This window comes from Bos mutus, chromosome X, assembly GCF_027580195.1.
Source record: "Bos mutus isolate GX-2022 chromosome X, NWIPB_WYAK_1.1, whole genome shotgun sequence".
NCBI classification, from domain to species: domain Eukaryota; kingdom Metazoa; phylum Chordata; class Mammalia; order Artiodactyla; family Bovidae; genus Bos; species Bos mutus.
Genome location: NC_091646.1, coordinates 41201079 through 41211365, shown reverse-complemented (window position 1 = coordinate 41211365; position 10287 = coordinate 41201079). Strand labels below are relative to the sequence as shown.

General features: G+C 36.8%; 1 protein-coding gene across 12 annotated transcripts in view; it reads left to right on the top strand.

The window, feature by feature from the left end:
• The first annotated feature begins 1501 nt into the window (after positions 1-1501).
• The window catches only part of PWWP3B (PWWP domain containing 3B), a 64768-nt gene continuing 55982 nt past the window's right edge, over positions 1502-10287 (top strand). For 8 of the 12 annotated variants that reach the window (XR_011463211.1, XR_011463210.1, XM_070365882.1 and 5 more), the window contains exons 1-5: positions 1502-1622; positions 4565-4750; positions 7393-7472; positions 9172-9277; positions 9992-10090. The gene's annotated coding sequence lies outside the window, so the exon portion shown is untranslated. Of the gene's footprint in view, positions 1623-4564; positions 4751-7392; positions 7473-9143; positions 9278-9991; positions 10091-10287 lie in introns of all 12 variants that reach the window. The other 4 variants (XM_070365878.1, XM_070365879.1, XM_070365880.1 and 1 more) reach the window with 4 other exon arrangements.

The window sequence follows — 10287 nt, the reverse complement described above, 5'->3', positions numbered from 1 at the left end:
TTGTGGGTTCACAAAAGTCTAGAAAATTGTCAAATCTTGAAAATGAACAAATAAAAATAAAACAAATGGATTAGTAAATGAAAACAAAATGTCAGCTTTATTAAGAAGGGAAAATAAATTGCAAGATATTGCTCATTTTGGGGTTTTTCCAAGTGACTGCTAGTGCTAAAGAAGCTGCTAGTGGTAAAGAACCCATCTGCCAATGTAAGAGACGTAAGAAACACAGATTTGATCCCTGGGTTGGGAAGATCCCCTGAAGGAGGGCATGGCAACCATTCCAGTTGCCTGGAGATCCCATGGACAAATGAGCCTGGCAAGCTACCGTACCACGGCGTCGCAAAGAATCAGACATAACTGAAGCGACTTAGCATGTATACACTCTCATTATGAGAATAAATGAGTAATAGAATCACAAATTTATCAACTTATTCATCACCTAGAGGCCTTTCTAGTCTAGAAGAAGCAGAGAGAACCTAGGAGTTTCACTGCTTGAACTTCTTAATAGGGAAGTAATAGGACCTTCCCAGGTGGCACAGTGGCAAAGAAACCACCTGCCAAAGCTGGAGACGTGGGTTTGATCCCTGGGTCAGGAAGATCCCCTGGAGTAGGAAATGGTAATCCATTCCAGTACTCTTGTCTGGAAAAGTCCATGGACAGAGGTGTCTGGCAGGCTCCAGTCCATGGGGTCAAAAAGAGTCAGACAAGACTGGGCACACAAATATCAGAAGTACGAAAGAACATCGTGCATTGTCTGCTAGTGTTCTTTGCCTGATTCTACTATGTTGATCATTTCTTTCTTATTGAAATATAACAGCTAGTTTAAGGATATTTTTGTTTATCCAGTCATATACATTAAAAGCATCTCTGTTTGTGGTTGATATTTGACTGTGGCTTATTGTGATTTTACTATTGATTTTTTTTTTTCAATTTCAGTATAGTCAGATTTTGTTTGGGGATTTTTCTTCAGAAATGGCTGAAGTAAGGAAGTATTAGTAGACGTGAACGAAAGAAGAGACATACTATAATGTGGTCCAGGTTCAGGTTCAAAATTGTAAAAAATTAATTCTATCTAAAATAAAGTTATTAATCCACTACAATCCCAGTCAAGACACTTAGCATGATTTTAGTGAAGCTTGACTATCAGGTCTTAAATTTACCAGAGATAAAGTACAAGAGAAAGCCTGAAAAAAATATATAAGGAATATTTAACTGTATCTTTATTATATGAAAAAGAGATTTGCTATTTCTTTTTCTTTCTCCTTTTTTCAGGAAAACACAGACCCTAGGGTTTTGAAAGAAAACTGAACAGGCATATGTTTCCAATACACTTTAAAGTTCTTTAAAATGAACACTTCTTTCCTTTAATTGTATTTCGGTTCAACTTGGAGATTCTCCTCCCTCTAAATGAGGGAAGGACCTCCTGCTTTCCCCATCACAGGCAAGGGGCGGAGCATCCTCTAGAAGCTTAGAAGAGTGAGCCAGCCCTGGCCAGTCTTGGGGGAGGAGCTGCATTACATACAGACTTCGGAGGCCTCGCAGAAGAGAGAAAGAGAAGCTTGGAGGTAATGGCTGTCGTGAAAAGATAGTTATTTTCGGAGATTTCTGGAGACTTGGCAGTAAAGGTGAGAAAAGAAGGGACTGCTGCTTTGGAGTCGTGGAAAAGGAGCATTGTTTTGTGAGAGTCGTAGTTTCTTTGAGGGAATTCTGACTGAATTTTGTATTCCTTCGAGATATTTTAAAACTCCACACTTTAAGAGTGGGGGAGGTGATCAGATTACACCTGCGGAAAAAATACTTCGGGAGGTTGCAAAAGCTGACATTCGAGTAGGGCATTTTATGTTTCAGTCAAAAAGCGGTAGTAACAGAGATAAATCATGAAACAAAACTTGAAAAATTAATCTTCCTTATTTAAAAAAAAGAGATTATGTTGTGATAATGCCAAATGAGAAATGAAGTTATTAGTTGGGAGTGCTGGGTTTTTATATTACTTTGGTTGTTGATTGTATTTCCAACAAATTTTGCTGTTTTGGTGGAGTTTGTATAGTAATAATCTGAAATAGTGTATAACTGCGAATTTAAATACTGAAGACAGAAGTTTAGTTTATTGTCAGGGAATACTCAGTGTCTTAAAAGGATAACTTTTTTTATGGATGTGTAAAAGATGATCATTGTCTGTGTCTCTACCTAGCTATCAAAAGAATGATATATTCCAATTTATACTGTAATATGAAAAATATCTGTAAGCTCATGAGCTGAAGAATAATAGGCTTATACTGATATAAAACACAACAATATATCTAGTAATGATGTCTAAGGAAAAAAGAGGAAAATTTCCACTACTCTGCCCAGATTTCACTTAGCATGAGTAGCTATGTCAGCATAAAAAAATTGAGATGAGAATTTAAAAACATGGGGGGAAAAGCTACCTGCCAAAAAAATGAGTAAATATGGAAACATGGAAAGGTGTTCCAATTTGTTACTGGAGAAATATAATTTAAAGTAGTGTATTCTAGTATTTAGAATGAGAAAAGGACATATATGTGTATGTGTGTATATATATATATATATATATGAAAACATTATTTGAAATACATATGTACACAGACAAACACATATGATGAGGGAAAAATCAAGGGGATTTTGCTCAAATATAAGGAGTAAACCAATTCAGGGGTTGGAGTAAGAATGATGTGTATTTTCTTCTTTAGACTTTTATGTACCTTTAGTTTTGTTTTGTTTTGTTTTGTTTTGTTTTTGGAAGCACGGGATGGAGCTGAAAGAGAAAAATCCATTTTGTTACAGACATGTAAATATTCAAACACACTCCATTGTCTTTAACTAAAGGTGGATTTTTCTGTGGATCTGAGAAAGCTGGTTATCTGGTTGCTTGTGCTTTGCTTGCAGTTCAAATATTTAGACTATGTCCAGACTTTGGTTCAAGCAGAAGATATTTATTTGTATTTTTATGTACTTTTGAGAAAGAATTCAAAAAATGTTCAAAGCATATTATGGAATAGTCATGTAGGATAGTTCACCATAATTTTGAATACTATGCAGCTGTAAAAAGAATAAGCTAATGTAGTGACCTAAGTGCAAAAAATAAGAAAATATATAGAAGGTATATTCTAAAAATAAGCATGTTGCAGAATGGCCTGTAATAATATAGGTACATTTTATGCAAGAAAATTTTGGAAATATGCGTGTACTTTATTAATTGGAGATATATAAGTATAATTGGAAACAGAACATTTCAACTTTTTATATATTACATTTCTCCATTTAAAAAATCTTATTCTGAAAATAGTAAGCTTGAATCAGATTCATTATGAGAAAATGAGATAAAATTTGAGAAATGTAGGATTATCTTGTAAAAGTTATTAACAAAAAGATGATGTGGTGGTGGTGGTGGTTTAGTCACTAAGTCATGTCCGACTCTTGCGACCCCATGGACTGTAGGCCATCAGGCTCCTCTGTCCATGAGATTCTCCAGGCAAGAATACTGGAGTAGGTAGCCATTTCCTTCTCCAGGGGATCTTCCTGATCCAGGAATCGAACCCAGGTCTCCTGCATTGCAGACATATTCTTTCCCAACTGACCTATAAGGGAAGCTCAAAAGATGATGTAGAAAATATTTATTGATGTGAGAAGATGTTAAAATATGTTCTTAGGAAGGATAAAGGTCTGGTTTCCAAAAACATGCACATTTATTAATATGTTTAAGGAAAATATATAGAGCAAGCCATTATATTTTGACCATTATTGTGAGAATTTGCTTTCTTTCTTGAAAAATCAAAAGATGAAGGAAGATACGCAATATGCATGAAGGATATAACAACAAACATTAAAATGAGGAAATATAATCCCACTTTTATATGACACCTACACAACTCTGAAGTTGAGAATGAACAAGTCTAGAAGCAAAAAAAACAAAACAAAACAAAACAAAAAAAACCCATTTAGAAGCCTGAGAAGGCTACAGTCTGGTCGGTATAGTTTCTACCCTTCCTGACCAAAGACCTGAGTATCTGCAGTAGTTCTGGTTCTAGTCACAAGATGGCACTTGCCAGGTGTCCTAAATTTTCTTTCAGGCAACCATATTTATGAAGTGGACAGACAAAGCAATGAGATGTATTTTCTGTTATGAGACAATATGTAGAATGTGATTGCAGTTCGTTGAAAAATTGTACATGTATAAAATAAAAACACACCAAGACTGATACGAGAATTCAAACAGAAAGCATTAAAAAAAAAAAAAAAAAGGTAGTTACACAGATTGGGCCTATAGAGATTCACAAGGCAATTGTTATTTCCCTTTTTTCTTGTCCCCAAAGCATACTTTTCATGAGGGAGATGATTTTAGTATCAACTTAATAACATAACTGTGTCACAGAGAACATCTCAAATACCAAGAACAAGAAGGAAAATAAACAAGGCCTCTACATCACAGTCGAGATTTTTATCTCATTCCTGTGTTTCAGAAGAGCATGCCTGCTAAAGTTTTGGTAGGGAAACTTCTTTACAGCTTTTCCATTTAATTGGTTTGCTTCCCTGTCTTTTTGGACAGCTTAGGTTAATGTCTGAGATGCACATGGCCTGCGGAATCTGTGTATGACACCAGTTGAGCCTCAGAAGGGCAGCACGACCACAAAACGGCCAAACAGGGAGAAGGCTCTGCTGAACAAGCAGGTGGAGTGAGAATAAAAACAACCGGATCACAGGGGCATACCCTGCACTATCCATGTGATATTGGGTAAGGTTCTTCCCATCTCATGAAATATTTCACATAAAAAACATGTTGAGAACTTGGGGTATAAGAGGTATAGTTTATTTTGTTTCCTGCTCTGTAGCCATAACATTTTAAATTAAAAGACACATTTCATACTAAAATTAGGTTGATAATTCGAGATACAATTCTTTTGCCCCTGTTCTGCAGCCCTAATGTTTTGTAATTAAAAGCCATTGCTTCTAGTTTTGGGGAGAATATCTCATGTGTTTAACCACTATGAAGAAATAATTGAAGAGGCTATTCAGGTGTCTACCAGAGGTTTCAGCCAGGGACCTGACTCTACAATCCTTGACAGCTTTGCTCAGTTGTTGTCACCACATACTAGACAGCATGTTGTTGTTTAGTTACTAAGTTGTGTCTGACTCTTTGTGACCCTGTAGACTGTAGCCCACCAGGCTCCTCTGTCCATGGGATTTTCCAGGTAAGAACACTGGAGTGGGTTGCTATTTTTTTCTCCAAGGGCTTTTCCTGACCCAGGGATTGAACCCAAGTCTCCTGCACTGGCAGACAGATTCTTTACCACTGAGCCACCAGGGAAGCACTAGATAGCGTAGTTACAAGTATTTCTTAAGACCTGCTTAAAGTCTCACAGCCTTCCTCAAATAGACTTCTGTACACTCTCTTGAATAAGGCTGTTGATGCCGAACCTCATTGTCTGTGTCCATGAGATCTTTGATTGCTTTGGACAGGCAAGGCAGCACTAGCAGCTTTGGAAACATTAAAGCCCAGAATTCCGTTGTGATAACCCTGTGGGATTTAAAAGGCCCAAATTATCCAGGAACATAAATAATGACCTGCCTCTTCCAAAGCCCTTCCCACGTGCATTCTTTTCTCACAGTACAACAGAAATAATAAAGATGTGATATTGGGTTTGTGTTATCATAATTTTCTTGTTTTTCTTCCCCTCCCCTCCAAAAGATGTCCAAGTCTCTAATCTCTCTCTGATATTATTCTTCTGATTTGTATCTTGTCTCCATCATCATTGTCCATGTTCTTTCTGCTTAGCAGGGTAAACTTCTTATCTGATCCTTTTTTTTTTTTTTTGCCATATTTTAATCTAATCCAGTTGGCGCCCATTGAAAACACTTTATTCCGGCTACTTTGTGGGTTTCAGAGGATAAGAAGAGGCTACAGCAGTGAGATCCATTTACTAGCCCTACTGCAGTAGAGTTAAGGGCCCTTCAAAAACTGCTTTTCTACAAAACTAGGCAGCTAGAACTGGATCAGTGTCCTGAGGAATTTTCCAGGACACTGCATATCTATTGATTGAGTTCCTGTCTATATCCTGGTACACTAACAGTATGTTTGCAAATTCAGTTTCTCTGTGGTTAAATTAGGATTTCTTTTACCCGTTTCCATATCCTTCCTGTCTGATCTAGCTCTCACTACACACTTAGCTACTGAATTCTTTTTTTTTTTTTAATTATTGTACCTTTAAATGTGGTTTCATATTTAGAAAACCTAGGTTATTGTCAGAGATGCTTTTGAGTTATGCATGTTTCTTAACTGGGATCTAGTATGGAGACATGACAAGTTAGCATAGTTATCAACATTTGAAAATGTTCTCTCCACTTGGCTATTACTATCTCAAACCCACAACTGTCTGCCTGCTTCCTTGTCATAATGCCTCTGTGACAAACTTAAAGGGTAAACATTGGGTTCTGCTGAGAGAAATCCATATCTCCTCCCTAAAGAACCCTTGATGTCCTTTACTTAGATTGCTTAATGGAATAATTTTGATCTAGTCTGACCCTCCTATTATATGTCTGTGAAAGAATGATGGCTTCTCTCTTTAGATCCCCTGATGCACAGTTTTCTTCCTCTCTGTTAATCACAGGAAGAGCTGTGTCATACTGCAGCTCTGTTTGTCTAACCTGAATTAGTCAGAGGTGCCAAGAGACAGGGGTCGTGTTTACTTGTTCATTGTGATGATGGATGGTGTTGTGAGGGCTTCACCAACTTTACCTACACTTTTTATATATATATATATATATATATATATATATATATATAAATAGTTTGTGAATTAGCAAAACATTATCTTAAGAGAACTAACCCTCAGAGAATGATCCATTTGGCAGTATGTAGGTTTTGTCCCTTCCTGGGAAATGACACCCCTAGGTTAAAGGCAATAAAAATTAAACTTAACTCTTAATTTCTTGAATATTTTGTGAACAAAAATGCTCAATAAAGAGGATATTGAATTGCAAACAACAAAAGCACAAGAACAAGGAGTTGCCAATTTAAATGAGGATTGGATGAAATGAACATTTCTCTCCATAACCAACGATTATCAATTGTCATACTGCTAGGTCCCTGTGACACAGAAGAAATATGTCGTAACTAGTCTATGGTTGAGTGAAACTATAATGCAGATATGGTCAGTGTAAGAGCATAGTGCAGAAATATATTTTTTAATTTGTGTGAAAATGTGGATGTATGTGAAAGATGGGGGTTCATAGATAAGTGTGGCAATTATTGAAAATTGTTGTGGTTCACCAGCATGTTCACCAAGGACATAGATTAATTAACACTCACTGGGGGTTGCAGTCATTAATTCCCCTACAATCAGAAAGTGAATGACATAATCCTTTGTTCTACTCCAGAATCCTCAAGAGACAGGATTCCAAGTGCAGAAAGCCACGAGTACTGATCAAGAGAACATATCTTTCTGTTTGGAACTCGGGTAAAACTGGGTTTTGGGTGTTTTATTTTGTTTTTTAAATTTACCATCTTAACCATCTTTTTAAAAGTCTCTATTGAATTTGTGATGGTACTCCTGTTTTATGTTTTTGCTTTTTGGCCACGAGAGATGCGGTATCTTAGCTACCCAACCAGGGCTCAAACCTGTGCCTGTGCTTAGTCACTCAGTCGTGTCCGACTCTTTGTGACTTCATGGACTGTAGCCTGCCAGATTCCTCTGTCCATGGGATTTCCCAGGCAAGAATACTGGAGTGGGTTGCCATTTCCTTCTCCAGGGGATCTTCCCAACCCAGGGATAGACCCAGGTCTCCTGCACTGTGGATTCTTTACCGTCTGAGCCACTAGGGAAGCCTTCAAACCTGTATCCCCTGAATTGAAAGGTGACATCTTAATCACTGACCACTAGGAAAGTCTCTAAGGCTTTTGCTTTAATTTTGTTTTGCCCTCTTCCCAGCTTTGTGACCTTGCACATGAGCAAGAGTACTCATTTTCTTACTCTTTTCAACTCTCCATTGAATCATTTTTTCCCCACTTCATTATAAGTAAAATTGAAATTTCATTGCTGTTTACATTTGCATTTCTTTATTAAGGAAGGTGAATATCTTTATGGATTGTTTAGTTTTAATTTTTATTTTGGATATTTGAATTTTGAGGAGCCCCATTGAACAGCATATCCCTTTTCTCTGCTGAATAAATTGAACAAACTGATACAAAACAAATGAAGTTGCAGATGGAAGCCTAAACATCAGCTTTTGTACAAGGTGAAAGTAAGCTGCAGGGTATTGATTATTGAGTCAAGTGGACTTTAAAACAGCAAATTTAAACAATTTTACCAAACAGCCTGGAGGTTTGCAACTATATGGGAAGGACAGAGGTCACTGTAGTTGCACTGTATGAGCTTGCTCACAGGGAAGTTAATATTGGGAGTGGGTAAGAATTTTTCCCTCAGAACGTTGTGAATTGTCTGTTTATGTCTCTTGCTCATTTTTTTAACTTCACTCTTTTCCTTATTAATATATAAGAGCTACTTTAGGGCTATTTTTTGAATCAGAACCAGTTTGTCAAATTTATTCTTGTGTTTTCAACTTGCTTTATAGTGTTTTTAAACCATAAATAGTTGGGTTTTTTTCTTCAGTTTTAGTATATTCAGAGATATATTTCTCATATCTCTCTTCATTAAGGATTTTGGTAGATGTTTATGTTTAAAAAGTGACTTGACTTGAAAAAAGCTGAAACTTTCTGAAGGATGAATGAGAGAAACTGAGTAACAGAGAAACGTATCATGTCCCAGGGCCAGAAGAATTAACACTGTACAGTTTTAATTCTCCACAAAACAGTGTATTCATTCACTATAATCACAAGCAAGGACTTAGCAGGTCTTTTTAGTGGACCATGACCAGTTGAGTCTTAAAATCTTTTGTAAAAATGTTAACAGAAAGGGCAAGAAAATATGTAAGAGATATTTTCAGCTGGGTCTTTACTATATGATAAAGGGATTTGCTGTTTCCCTTTAGGAAGTCACCTACCCTTGTGGTTTGAATGGAAATGAAAGAGACACAAGTTGCCATTTCTCTTTCAAGTCCTTTAGAAATGAACGTTTTTCTCCTTTAAGTGAATTTCAGTTAACTTGGCAATTCTCCTCCCTCTAATTGAGGAAAGGCCCCCTCCTTTCCCCATCACAGGGACGGGGCGGAGCATCCTCTGAGAAGCTTGGATTTGAGCTGTGCCTGGCCACTCTTGGGGGAGGGGCTGCATTTCACGAGGCTGCAGCTGACAAGAAGCTTCAAGGTAATGGCTGTCTTAAAGCTAGTTTTTTTTCTGGGATTTCTTTGGGCTTTAGTGTTACGGTGGAAGAAAATAGAGGCTGTTGCCTGGGAGAGGTGGGAATATAATATATTTTGGGGGAAATTCCCGTTACTGTGACAGAATCAATCCCCTGAAAATTCAGTTTCTCCGATATTTTTTGAAGTCCACAGTGTGGGAATGGGTGATCAGATTACCGCATCTAAATTAAGACTTCAGTGAGGCATGCTGTTCATGTTAATTTTTTACATGGCATTCCATGTTTCTATCTTTGGTACAGGTTTTATTGAAGTGTTTATTATTCTTCAAAAAATAACTGATAAGAAAAATGTAACCATAAAAAGTGCTTGACATGTAAAATATAAATGTACAAGGAACATGGAAGGGATTCAGATATGCTGTTGAGTGATCAACACTTTGTTTTAAAAAAACGTGTTATTGGTAACTAGATTTACATGTTAATAGTCAGCATCTCCGAGTATTCAGATTACTGGGGATTTCAAAATATATTTTTAACCAGTTTCAGCATTTTTAGAATTGCTTTATTCCATGATCATTTTTATCATTGATAAATGATAAAAAAAAAAGTAGAGCAAAATGATACTGAAACAAATTTGTACCGTTTGGTTTTAGACACATAATCTTTCATAAACACACAGACATGCAGCCATAACTAATCCCCCCATCTTTTGCCGATAGTTGAAATTTTCCTGGACCTGATCAAGTGCGTAGCCTGGTTGCTGTGTTGACTACAGCCCTGTCTGTGTCCTCCTTGCAACTCATTCTTTCAGACAACAGGTATGATCATGGTCAGCAATAACCATTTTTCTGTATCTTTAAAGTTTAATAGTGAATCAGGAAGAGGATTTGGATTGTTTCTACTAGCCATTTTAAAAATGTGTGACATGGTACATCCATACAATTACAATTGAATGTTATATAGCTGACAAACAGAAATATGAGCATGTAGTGATTTGAAAAGATGTCTGAAAAGT